General features: G+C 40.3%; 1 protein-coding gene across 1 annotated transcript in view; it reads right to left on the bottom strand.

The window, feature by feature from the left end:
- col4a4 (collagen, type IV, alpha 4) overlaps window positions 1-13,671 on the bottom strand; it is an 85,899-nt gene that overhangs the window by 65,273 nt on the left and 6,955 nt on the right. The gene's annotated exons all lie outside the window — the stretch shown is intronic.

Below are 13,671 nucleotides of genomic sequence, written 5' to 3'. Positions count from 1 at the left end.
TATGAAGTTCTTAACGGAAAAACAATGACAGCAGAACTGAGATTGAAAGCCTAGGCAATGTATAAAGTAGCAATCATTTCATACTTTGACGTTCCATTTTTAAGAATTCTTTACTTTTCTTAGACGTTGTATAGAATGCCGGATTTGACACACTGCTGGTAAAATTATTATATATATATATATATATATATATATATATATATATATATATATATATATATATATATATATATATATATATATATATATATATTGTCAAAATTATTAGCCCCTTTGAGCTATATTTTTTTTGATAGTATACAGAACAAACCATTGATATACAATAACTTGCTTAATTACCCTAACCTGCCTAGTTAACCTAATTAACCTAGTTAGGCATTTAAATGTCACTTTAGGCTGTTTTGAAGTGTCTTGAAAAATATCCAGTCAAATATCCAGTCATTATGGCAAAGATAAAATAAATAATTTATTAGAAATTAGTTCTTAAAACCATGTTTAGAATTGTCCTCCATAATATCTCATCGTAAAACAGAACTTAACAGGGGACCTAATAATTTTGACTTCAACTATATATAAACATTAATAATTTATAAAAAAATATATGAAAAAAAACTTGAAAGCATAAACCATAAAACCATTAAACATGGAAATCTAATTGATCAAATGCATTAAACTGGAAATCTATTTTATCAAAAGCATTTAACTGGAAATCTAATTTGTTAAATCCATTAAACTTGAAATCTATTTTATCAAATGCATACATTTTTCATTTAAATATAATCTATAAAAAACATGAAAAAAAAAAACCATTGACCATATCAAGCTTAACTTAACTTTGATTACTACACTACCTGTCAAATGTTTGGTGTCAGTAGGATTTTTAAATGTTTTAAAATAAGCTTCTCCTGCTCACCAAGGCTGCATTTATTTCATCAAAAATCCAGTACACACAGTAAAATTGTGAAAAGTTGCTGCACTATAAAATAACTCTTCAAAATAGTTTATAATTTAATTTATTCATTTATTCCAGTGATTTTAAAGAAGAATTTTCAGCTAAATGAGTTTTAAGCCAATCTTCAGAGTCACGTGATCCTTCAGAAATAACTCCAATATTAATTATTATTGTTATTATTATTAATATTATTATTATTAATCGCAATACTAAAAGCAGTAATGACTGGAGTAACAATTTCATTTGAAACTACATACAATAAAAAAGCAGTTATATAAAATTTTAATAAATATTTAACAATTTAATTTTTTATTTTACTAAATACCGCCTAGATGAAAAAAAATATTTTCTCAATAATTTTCAAAAAACATGACAAAAATGGTATATACGCTACTCGTCAAAAGTTTGGGGTCAGTTTTTTTTTCATGTTTTCTTTTTAAAAGAAAATTATTCTGTTCATCCAGGCGGCATTTATTAAATTTACCCTAATTTAGTAAGTTAACATTATTAACAATAATATTAATAATAATAATAACAATAAACATTTTTATAAGAGTGGTTTCTGAAGGATCATGTGATTCTGAAGACTGGAGTAATGAAGCTGAAAATTCATTATTAAAATCACTGGAATAAATTATAAACTACTTTTGAACTCTTCCAATAACTTTTCACAATTTTACTATTTTTATTGTATTTTTGTATTAAATAAATGCAGCCTTGGTGAGCAGTATAAACTTATTTTAAAACATTTAAAAATCCTACTGACCCCAAACTTTTGACCGGTAGTGTAACTTGTTAAAAATGTTAATGATCAAATTGCTAGGTATCCCCTACTTGGCAAGAACATTTAACTAACAATGATCATATAATCAGTAGTTTCCTGTAATGCAAAGTAGTACTGTACATTTATTGTGGCAACAGGCCAAGATCAAGAGTACTTGATTTTTGGACAACACGTACCGTACAAGACAGACTGGCATGTTTTAGATTATTATCATTATGTGATTCCTGTCAGCCAAGGGCTACTCCTGCCCAGTGTGTGCCAGACTGATATTGAGGCCCACAGACAAGAGGAGATCCACAGACATGCACGTGAGCGAACAAACACAACATGAGGAATGTAAACACAGATAATGAGAGAAGAGAGAACCAGAGTGAGGGAGACAAAAGACAAGAAATATGTGAGCACATTGAGTTCAAGAGGGACAGAGGAAGTTTGGGACATGTTATGTCTTTTTAGAGGTAGTCAGGCACGTATGGAGAGGAAGAGAAAGAGTGATAAACTCTGCTCACAATCAGATGCCATTCACCAACGCACACTTATCGCGTACACGTGAACTGTGTCTATAAGCACAGACGCACGTCTAAAATGAGCACACGCTGCACAGAGACAATAATCACTTTCTATAACATTCACTTTTCCTCTGGATAATACTTTCCAAGCATACCTGTACAGATGAATCCCTTAACCTTAAAGGGATAGCTCACCCCAAAAATTTTAATTGTCATCATTTAGTCACCCTTTAATTTTTTAAATGTACTTTTTTTTTGTTGAACACAAAAGAAGATATTTTGAAAAATGTTGGAAACCTGTAACCATTAACTTCTGTGGGATTACACATTTTTTAAATATAGAAATTGTGTTTTCAGATTTTAAGATGCATTCTGAAGGAATCAGGTTTGACGGCCTTTCTGTAAGTTTCATTCATTTTCTTTTTGGCTTAGTTCCTTTATTAATCTGGGGTTGCCACAGCGGAAGGAATCACCAACTTATCCAGCATATGTTTTACTCAGCGAATGCCCTTCCAGCTGCAACCCATCACTGGGAAACATCCATACACACCCACTCACTGACATACACCACGGACAATTTTAGCTTACCCAATTCACCTACAGCGCATGTCTCTGGACTTGTGGGGGAAACCGGAGCCACAGAGAAAACCCACACGAACATGGGGAGAACATGCAAACTCCACACAGAAACAATTGACCCAGCCGGGGCTCAAACCAGCAACCTTCTTGCTGTGAGGTGATTGTGCTGCCCACTGCGCCACTGTGCTGCCTCACAACACTTTCATATTATTTGTTTTTTTTTTTCTACAATGGAAGTCAATGGTTGCAGGTTTTCAGCTTTCTTCAGAATGTCTTTCTGTGTGTTCAACAGAAGAAAGAAACTCGTGAAAAACTTGAGGGTGAGTAAATAGTGAGTAAATTTGGGTTTTTGGATGAACTATCCCTTCAAGTCATGGTTAAAATATTTGTTCTAGGGTGCCTTTCCATTGGGAGTACATGACGAACAGAAGTCTGAAGTGTAAGCAATGAGTATGCATGCCACAAACTCCTTCAATGATAAAGTACATTTTACAAGATAACTATATTCTTACACTGAGGCAAAATCAACGCACTATGTATAAATATATGAATATAAAGCAGAGGGAAGAAATTGTACACTCTAAAACAAATCTGGGTTGGTGTAACCCAACGTTGGGTCAAACACAGACAAATCCAACATTGGGTTAATTTTTCCAATACAGTTTAAATGACACTTTTTTGTCCAATTGGTTTTGTCCACATTTGGCCCAACATTGGAATACAACAACCCAGCTTTTTTCAAGATAATTATATTCTTACACTGAGCCAAAATTATTGCACTAACAATATAAATATAAAGGAGAGGGAAGAGGTTATACACTCTGAAAAAGTCTGTTATAACCCAACATTGGGTCATACATGGACAAGCCCAACATTGAGTCAATTTTTTTTAATACTATTTAAATTATACTTCTTAACCCAGCTACTGGGTTTGTCCATATTTGACCCAACACTGGGATATAACAACCCAACATTTTTGAAGATAATTATATTTCTATGCTGAGCCAAAATCATCGGACTAAGGGAAGAAATTGTACACACTGAAAAAAATCTGGGTTGTTTTAACCGAACATTGGGTCAAATAAGCACAAACCCAACATTGGGTCATTTTATTTTTTTAAAAAACATGTAAATGACACTTCTTAATCCAGCTGTTGGATTTGACCCAACATTGGGATTTAATTAATCAGCAATTAAATTATATTCTTACACTGAGCCTAAATCCTCACACTAACAATATAAATATAAAGGAGAGAGAGGAAATTGAACACTCTGAAAAAATCTGGGTCGTTGTAAGCCAACATTGGGTCAAATAAGAAAAACCCAAGATTGGGTGCATTTTTTCAATACAATTTTTTTTCAAGATTGTCCTAAGATGAGACTGGGTCCACTTTAAATGTTGACTATTGTATATAAATATTGATTCATCAAACTGTTTCAAAGACATTTATGATCTAACGTACAATATTTAAGAAAATGCCCACACTCCACCCCCTAAAACAATTAGCATATTACTATGATGATTATGATCATTTTTTATCTTATATAGGAAACTGGTGCAATTTTGAAACCCAAAACATTTAGATGGTAACATATACATTGCTCGAAAGACATGTTCAGCAGCTGTTCTCAGTGGGTTGTGACCTACACAAGAGTTAATGGTTTTAAGTGATGGGCGATGACATCAACTCATGATTTGAGATGGTCCATGCTGACTGGCTGATGAGCGTAACTGCACGCTTCAAGTCAGAAGTGCAAGATTAGAGAGCTTAGGGTATGATGGTTTCTGCATGACCGCGAGACACGCTTGCCCTATTCCCTCACTTCTCCCGTCTTGCTCCCTGTTTTTCCCCTATACTGCCTGTAATGCACACACTATCCCATCACAAGCACAATCTTAAGTTATAAGAGATTGAGTTACACCTTTGAGTGGAAAAGAAACTGATCAATGATCAAAATATGAGAAAAGCAATGATAACTCACAGCACATCACTAGTCTCTCAGGACATCACTATCTCTGCTCTGCTTTTTCTTGTTTTATCCACTCATTTACTGTCTCTTCCACAGTTTGCTGAAGGAGTTTCTTAGCCAGAACTTTGTTGTCATTGATTTTAAAGACATTTTAATCAGGTTCCATTATTTAAATGTTTTTAACTTCAGGGGACTGCTTTACCAAGATTGCTGTGAGGCCGGGGTATTGTCCTGAACTTTGGAGCAGTTCTCTGTCCACGCAACATGCTCCTCTGCAAAGGTCAGGCATTTTATTTTTTCTGCTAGTGAGAGGCTGTGTGGTGTGGGCTTTCAGTTCAGATTTATTAAAATGTCCAAACAAGAGACCGATCTTTACATTGTTTAGCACTGAACTGCACATTAAGCTCTCCAACTGTATTCAACATTGATAATAAAAAGAAATGTGCAAAAGATGTCAAAAATTTAGCTTGAGGCACTTAGGCCCAATTCCAATTCCATTTTAAACCCTTTCCTATATCCATACGCCTACTGTACGCCATCCCCTTGACCCTTGAAACAAAGTGTGATGGGGTAGGGATGAAAATATTCCCTGAAGAAATGGGACACCACTACTACACATGCACCCATCATTAATTGTCAGCACTAGCTTAAGATGTCTTTTCCAGTAGTCATGAATACTTTTGTTTTGTTAATTTTTTGTAATGATTAAAGTTGTTGAATGGTAGCAGGTTACCAACTGAAAAGATCTTTGAATGAGTTTGAGCTACTTCTACAGTGACATCACATGCATGTCTTGCAGAAATTCCACTGCCCGCTAGTGTTTTGGAAGTGTTATTGCAGAACAACACAGACAAAATTCACAAGTATAAATCCTCACAATGTCATCGATAACATGCAATGTATGTAAGGGTATCACTCAACTCAGAAATACAAATCTCATAAATTAGTGTAAAATAAAACACGCATGCCATTCTTTTATTGTAGAGACATTAACTGTCCATTAACATGCCTTTAAACATAACCCTGAACATAACAAACTATGACTGGTTGCTTTACAAGTCACTCAGATAGCGTCTTAGGTGGTCCTTGCTTGACCTATGTTATGGAGTCCAGACCCTCTGCCAGCAGTTTGAAGGTTTACAAGGTCTTGTGAATTGAGTCATTGGGATGTGTTAAAATCTTGCTCGTTCTGTATCTTTCCCACATCCATCTGCTCGTCCCCTACCTGTACGCCCGCTTCACTTCACACCTCCGACAGGATGTTGACCAGACAACCAATCAGAAAGAGTGCAACAGATAACTTTTTTTTAACTCTGTAACTAGAACTCTTAAATGGGTAATGTTAGCCTAAGAATTTGGCTGAATCAAAAGATTGTGACTCAGTTTGTCAATGCATTACTAGTCTACAACATAATAATGAATCATAAAAAAGCATAGAAGATTTTTAATAAATAACAATTTAGTTTTCATCATCCAGAGGGAAAACATCATCAAGTTTAAAATGATTGTGTGGTTTATAAGCTCATGCATGGTTTAGCTTCTCCCCTTCTGGCTCAAGGTTTTTTCGCTATTGTTGGTTGTTTTTTGTTGTCTATTTGAGTTTTGGTTATAGTTTGAATTTGTGTTATTATTGGTATAGGCCTGTGGTTCTCAAACTGTGGTACGCGGAGGAATCGCTGAATAATTAAAGGTGCAGTATGTAAGTTTGACACCCAGTGGCTGAACTAGGTATTGTACTCCTGAATCAAAACAAATGCAAGCGCAGGTTGCCAGATTGAGGACAGGAGCAAGTGATTTAAACCGTGTTCAATATAAAAGCAACGACACCCGATAGGAGTATTTTCCATTTTAAAAGGAGTTTTTGTCTTAACCATCACCTCAAATTGATATATTAGAAACAGCTTCTTGCAGCTTAACAACAGAAAACTGACAAGGATCACCTCAGGTACACCTCATGTGCTTTATTCAGTGTTAAAGGCTAATAATGTGAGTTTGGATCCCATTATGTACAATTATTGCCATACTATACTGAAAGCAGCAGCAGACAGTTCACCTCAGACGTTGACAATAAAATAAACCTTTTGAGATTGAACTTTAGAACTAAACACATATGAGCAATTCAGCATGTACATTTAATAATGTTAAAGAAGGTTAACGTTTAACGGTTTTCGGCACGTAACGCACATTTTCAAAGAGGATATTTGACTTCAGCATTGTTTTTCAGATAAACAATAATGTTCGCTTGGCATGTTTCTTAAATATCTGTAAACATATTATGGTATTATTATGCTTTAGAAGAGTCAAAAACTTACATACAGCTCCTTTAAAGTAAATAAATGAACACACTTTTAACCCTTTGACACATACGATAAAACCGATGTGATCAGTAAATTTATTTTCATATACTAAACCTTTTATTTCATTTTCAATTTTCGAATGTATGTTATGTTTTCTATCATTTGAAGCTGATCTCCTCCTTGTAACGGTTGTTGAGGGCGTATCCCAGATTTTTATATCTCAATGTTGACAGGAATGGTTTAAGGACTTCTTACACACAAAGCCTTTTTAAGGCCCCTTTTACACTGCCAGTTAAATGTGACCCAATTCCGATTTTTTGCTCATATGTGACACAGATCGAATCTGTTCTATGATCGTGTAAACATGAAAACAATGCATGCATTCAGATATTCAGAGATCGGTTTCAGGCCTCCTTCATATGTGGAAATAAATCAGATATAAATTGGATATGTGACAAAGCGACTATTATGCAAACAGTCAGATCGGATTTATTGAGGCGTTCCGTTTTGTATGTCATTAAACTTGCGACAATGTGGTACTTCACCGTGGTTTAATCTCAGCAGCAAAATCTCAGCAGAGGATCATTAAGCAACTCCACAAACAGCAGCTTTACCTATTACCAACCTGTTTGCCCTTATTTAAAGAGGGACCAAATACTCTCTGATTTAGCGCTGTGTGCTACTGTATTTTAATACTGGTCATTATGGTGGTTCCTGGAAAGTATTTTTTTGAGGCGGTACTTGGTATTTTTTTTTTGAGGTGGTACTTGGTGAAAAAAGTTTGAAAACCTTTGATATTGGCCTTTAACATCTGGCACTACCAAAAGAAAGTAGTATTTGGGCTCATTTGGGTTACGTTTTTGAGGAATGTTGATTAATGTCCACAGTCCCTTGTTGTGAAATTAATAAAACAAAAAAGTAGGATATAACTGTCACGGATTGGCCAGGCTCTTCCACCAGCATCACGCAAAGATCACCATCACCTGAGTATTAACCACGCACAGCTGCACCCAATCACTCCCATTCACTATATAAGCACACACCTCACTTCACTCATTGTCCGGTCTCGTTCCTACGAAGCGGACTCTGAGTGAACACCTCCTGGTAATCACTAGCATTTCAAATCTCAGTATATTGTACTTATCTGCTCTCTGTCTCTCCTAGTTTGTCCAGTGTTCCCGGTGTCCTGTCTGCCTTGTGTTTGTCATCAGTCTGTCTTCCCCGCAAGCCCTCTGGTGTGTGCATTCGGTCTCCCTCAGTATCAGTCATCCAGCCTGCCACCAAGGATCATCCGCACAACCGGACTACACTCACTTCTCCTCCGTTCTCCTTATGTGCTCATGTGTTGAAAATAAACATTGTTAATAATTCACTCACCTTCCTTGTCCGTCTGCTTCCCATAACAGAAGACCGGACCACTACAATCAACAGCATGAGCACTCACGATCCCATTCAAGAGTTGGTGGACTCACTGAAGAGAGTGTTATTGTCATCTACTCCACTTCCCGAAGCACCACCAGCACCGAGCACTTCTTCACCGTCCACCCACTCATCCAGTCCCATGGCTCGACCAGCGCCCTACTCTGGCGGGGCGGAGGAGTGCAATGGATTTCTTTTGCAATGTTCTCTCATATTCACCATGCAACCTGAGTTATATCCCACAGATCGGTCCAAAATAGCATTCATCATCTCGTACGCCCTCTGTCGCCAGCTCCATCTTAACACCGAAGCCTCGACGCACGTCTACCAGATCCAACCCATAACCAACGCAATTCATTCCCAGGCACGTATCCATCGCAAATGTGAGCCTATCTATCTCCAAGTGGGATTGCTCCACAAGGAGGAGATCCAATTTCTGGTTCTGGAGGGTGCATCCATGGACATCATTTTAGGGCGCCCGTGGCTGGTGAAGCACGATCCCATCCTCTCTTGGGGCACAGGAGAAATAAAGAAATGGGGTGAAGACTGCAAAACCAGATGTTTTCCCGACCTACCTGTTCAACTTCAGAAACCACTTACCATCTATGTCACGTCTGTCGAAAGCCCAGTAAATAAACGATCCATTCAAATCCCGAAGATCTACTCCGCATTTGAAGACGTTTTTTGCCCCAAGAGAGCTTCCCAGCTACCTCCACATCGGCCATGGGACTGCGCCATAGACCTGCTGCCAGACGCTCCTATGCCCAAAGGTAGGATCTACCCGTTGTCCCTTCCAGAAAATAAGGCCATGGAGGAGTATATTCAGGAAGCACTGAGTCAGGGGTATATCCGCCAGTCCACGTCACCCGCTGCCTCAAGCTTTTTCTTTGTGGCCAAGAAGGATGGAGGGCTGCGTCCTTGCATCGATTACCGAGTTCTGAATCAAGGAACAATTAAGTTCCGGTATCCCCTTCCTCTCGTCCCTGCGGCCCTGGAACAACTACGATCCGCCAAGATTTTCACGAAGTTGGACCTCCGCAGCGCCTACAATCTGGTCAGAATACGTGAGGGGGACGAGTGGAAGACGGCGTTTGTGACCCCTACAGGACACTACGAATACCTGGTCATGCCCTATGGTCTGGTCAACGCCCCCTCCGTATTCCAGAACTTCATTCACGAAGTCCTCCGGGAGTTCCTCCATATCTCTGTCATAGTCTATATTGATGACATCCTGATTTACTCCCGGAGTGAGGCCGAACACCGCCACCACGTTGCGGAGGTCCTACAAACCCTCAGAGACCATCAATTGTACCTCAAGGCTGAAAAATGCTCCTTCCACCTACCGTCTGTTCAGTTCTTGGGGTACATTATTGATCAGAAAGGGGTTCGCATGGACGAGGGGAAGGTGACTGCCGTTGTCTCCTGGCCAAAACCAACAACCATTAAAGAACTCCAGCGATTTCTAGGATTTGCCAATTTCTATAGACGATTCATCCACAACTACAGTCTCATTACCGCTCCGCTGACCAACCTACTCAAAAACCACCCCAAGAAACTCTCCTGGCCTCCCGAAGCCGATGCAGCCTTCCAAACCCTCAAACAATCCTTCACTCAAGCTCCACTCCTGACTCACCCCGATCCTGAAATCCCGTTCGTGGTCGAGGTAGATGCCTCGACAACTGGAGTGGGAGCCATCCTGTCTCAACATCAAGGTACACCATCATTACTCCATCCATGCGCCTATTTCTCGAGGAAGCTCAGCCCGGCGGAGAGAAACTATGACATCGGAAACCGAGAGCTATTGGCTATCAAGCTTGCCCTGGAAGAATGGCGACACTGGCTGGAGGGAGCCAAACATCCTTTCCAGGTGATTACAGACCATAAGAATCTCCAGTACCTCAAGGAAGCCAAAAGACTCTGTCCTCGTCAGGCCCGATGGTCCCTGTTCTTCTCCCGATTCCAATTCTCCATATCTTACCGACCTGGGTCAAAGAACATCCGAGCGGACGCACTTTCCCGTATATATGATCAGCCGGAAATCATGGAGACCCCAGCCAGAATCCTCCCAGAACAGATCACGGTCTGTCCAATCACCTGGTCCGCTCCTACAGTCATCGCCACTCCCGAATCCAGGACTCCGCCGGGCTGTCCCCCCAATCGTCGCTTCATTCCTGAAAACCAACGGGTAGATCTGATTCATTCCACCCATACATCTTTGGGCACAGGGCATCCCGGGACCAACAACACCCTCTCGTTGCTATCCCAACGCTTTTGGTGGCCGCACATGGCGAGGGATGTGAGGAGATACGTTCAAGGCTGTAGAGAGTGCGCTATGTCAAAGAGTCCTCGCCATCTACCTGCAGGTAAACTCCATCCCTTGCCCATCCCAAACCGCCCCTGGTCACACCTAGGAGTTGACTTCATGACAGATCTACCATCATCTGAAGGTAATACCTGCATTTTAGTCATTGTCGACCGTTTTTCCAAATTCTGCCGTCTGATTCCCTTGAAGGGTCTGCCCACAGCCCTAGAAACCGCCGAAACCCTATTCAACCATGTCTTCCGATGCTTTGGGTTACCTGAAGACATAGTCTCGGACCGAGGACCCCAGTTCATCTCCAGACTATGGAAAGCCTTCTTCAGACTCCTAGGTGTGACCGTCAGCCTCTCGTCTGGCTATCATCCACAGACCAACGGCCAGACAGAGAGGAAGATCCAAGAAGTGGGGCGGTTCCTCAGAACATTCTGTCACGGTCATCAAAACTCCTGGAGCCAGTTTCTGGGCTGGGCGGAATACGCCCAGAATTCCCTGCGGCAACCTACCACCAGACTTACGCCATTCCAGTGTATTCTGGGCTTCCAACCTCCACTATTTCCCTGGGATGGCGAACCTTCTGATGTCCCCGCAGTGGATTACTGGTTCCGGGAGAGCGAGAGGGTCTGGGACGATGCTCATCACCATCTCCAGAGGGCAGTTCGCAGAGCCAAGGAGGTCTCCGACAAGAGGAGGATCCCAGGTCCAAGCTATGCGCCGGGGCAGAAAGTTTGGCTCTCCACCAGAGACATCCGCTTGCGACTGCCCTCCCGAAAACTTAGTCCCAGATTTGTTGGTCCCTTCACCATCCTGGAGCAGGTCAACCCCGTCACGTTTAAATTACAGTTACCACCACAATATAGGATCCACCCCACATTCCACGTTTCACTCCTCAAACCCTTTCACGACCCTTTGATTCCCTCCACAGAGCCTGGCCATGAAGAGGAACCTCCTCCCCCACTGATGTCGGAAGTCGGATCCATCTACAAGATCAAGGACCTTCTACGGTCCCGACGTCGTGGTGGTCAGCTGGAATATCTTGTCGACTGGGAGGGATACGGTCCGGAGGAGAGATCTTGGGTCCCCAGATCAGATATATTAGATCCTGCACTTATGGAAGAGTTCCACTCCAATCACCCCGAGTTTCCAGCACCTCGTGGACGTGGTAGACCACCACGGCGTCGGAGGTATAGGCCCTCAGGAGCGGGCCCTGGGGAGGGGGGTAATGTCACGGATTGGCCAGGCTCTTCCACCAGCATCACGCAAAGATCACCATCACCTGAGTATTAACCACGCACAGCTGCACCCAATCACTCCCATTCACTATATAAGCACACACCTCACTTCACTCATTGTCCGGTCTCGTTCCTACGAAGCGGACTCTGAGTGAACACCTCCTGGTAATCACTAGCATTTCAAATCTCAGTATATTGTACTTATCTGCTCTCTGTCTCTCCTAGTTTGTCCAGTGTTCCCGGTGTCCTGTCTGCCTTGTGTTTGTCATCAGTCTGTCTTCCCCGCAAGCCCTCTGGTGTGTGCATTCGGTCTCCCTCAGTATCAGTCATCCAGCCTGCCACCAAGGATCATCCGCACAACCGGACTACACTCACTTCTCCTCCGTTCTCCTTATGTGCTCATGTGTTGAAAATAAACATTGTTAATAATTCACTCACCTTCCTTGTCCGTCTGCTTCCCATAACAATAACACAAATGGATTTACGAAACAGTAAGCCAATCAAAATCTGTCAAGCAAGTTATATTTGCTTTGACACACTATTTTCAAGTATTTCAAGGCTTTAAATCAAAAGGTTTCAATGATCATGTGAATCATAAACATGCACCAAACCGGTACTGTAAATCATAAGACTGGAAGCTGTTCCCTCATGCCATACGACAGATAATTTACACATGTCATTCATCTGAATAATCGACAGAATATGTACATGTGTATGTGTGGGTATGTGAGCCTGATACATTTTTCCTCTTAATTGTGCATGTTTGAGACAGGACCTGCTTTGTGACACCTGGTCATTTTTCTTTCAGGTTTACAACCTTACCTCTGACCCCCTTCACACAGAATCAGACACAACGCCAGAGGCAAAACAATTTATATCTGTGCAGGAGCCACAGCATGCCATCAATATACCACTCTCACTTTTTCTGTGTTCCTTAAACAAAAACCTCTCATCATTTATTAACCCTCTTGTCGATCTAAACCTGTATAAGTTTCTTTCTATAACAATATCATGTCAGCTTCATTTCAGTAAAATTCAAGCTGACTACTCTACATTTCATGTCTTTGAATACATTTTATACATTAGTTTAAATGAGAAAAGACTCACAAAAATGTAAGTTGTTATTCACTGAAAAGCCTGAAAGCGATGTCTGAAAAAGTAATAGCTCTTTTGAGGCACTTCAGGGAATCTATCATGAGGTTCACAAATCTGGTTTGAAATTTGAGTGATTCTGGTCTAAATTTGACTTGAAATCCTTGTTACTAAATACACTGGTGGTCACTAAGTGTACTTTAGCCAACAACTTTAGTTCATTCAAATATGATCATTTGGTCAGTTTACTTAATTCACCTCAAGTTGTACCAAACTTTTATGGGTCTCTTTTTCTGTTAAACAAAAAATGAGATATTTTAAAGAATGATGGAAACAAATATCCATTGACTTCTACAGGTAGAACACATACTATAGAAGTCAATGGCTACTGGTTTCCAACATTCTTCAAAATACCTCCTTTGTGATCAACAGAAGAAACTGAGATGTATTTTGACCAAATGATAAAATGTACAAAAGCACGCACATCACATTTAATTGGGTGCTCAGCCAAGACGCAAA

Source organism: Danio aesculapii, chromosome 15 (genome assembly GCF_903798145.1).
Source record: "Danio aesculapii chromosome 15, fDanAes4.1, whole genome shotgun sequence".
Classification (NCBI taxonomy): domain Eukaryota; kingdom Metazoa; phylum Chordata; class Actinopteri; order Cypriniformes; family Danionidae; genus Danio; species Danio aesculapii.
Note: the sequence above shows the minus strand (reverse complement) of the source record. Positions and strands in the feature narration are given on the sequence as shown.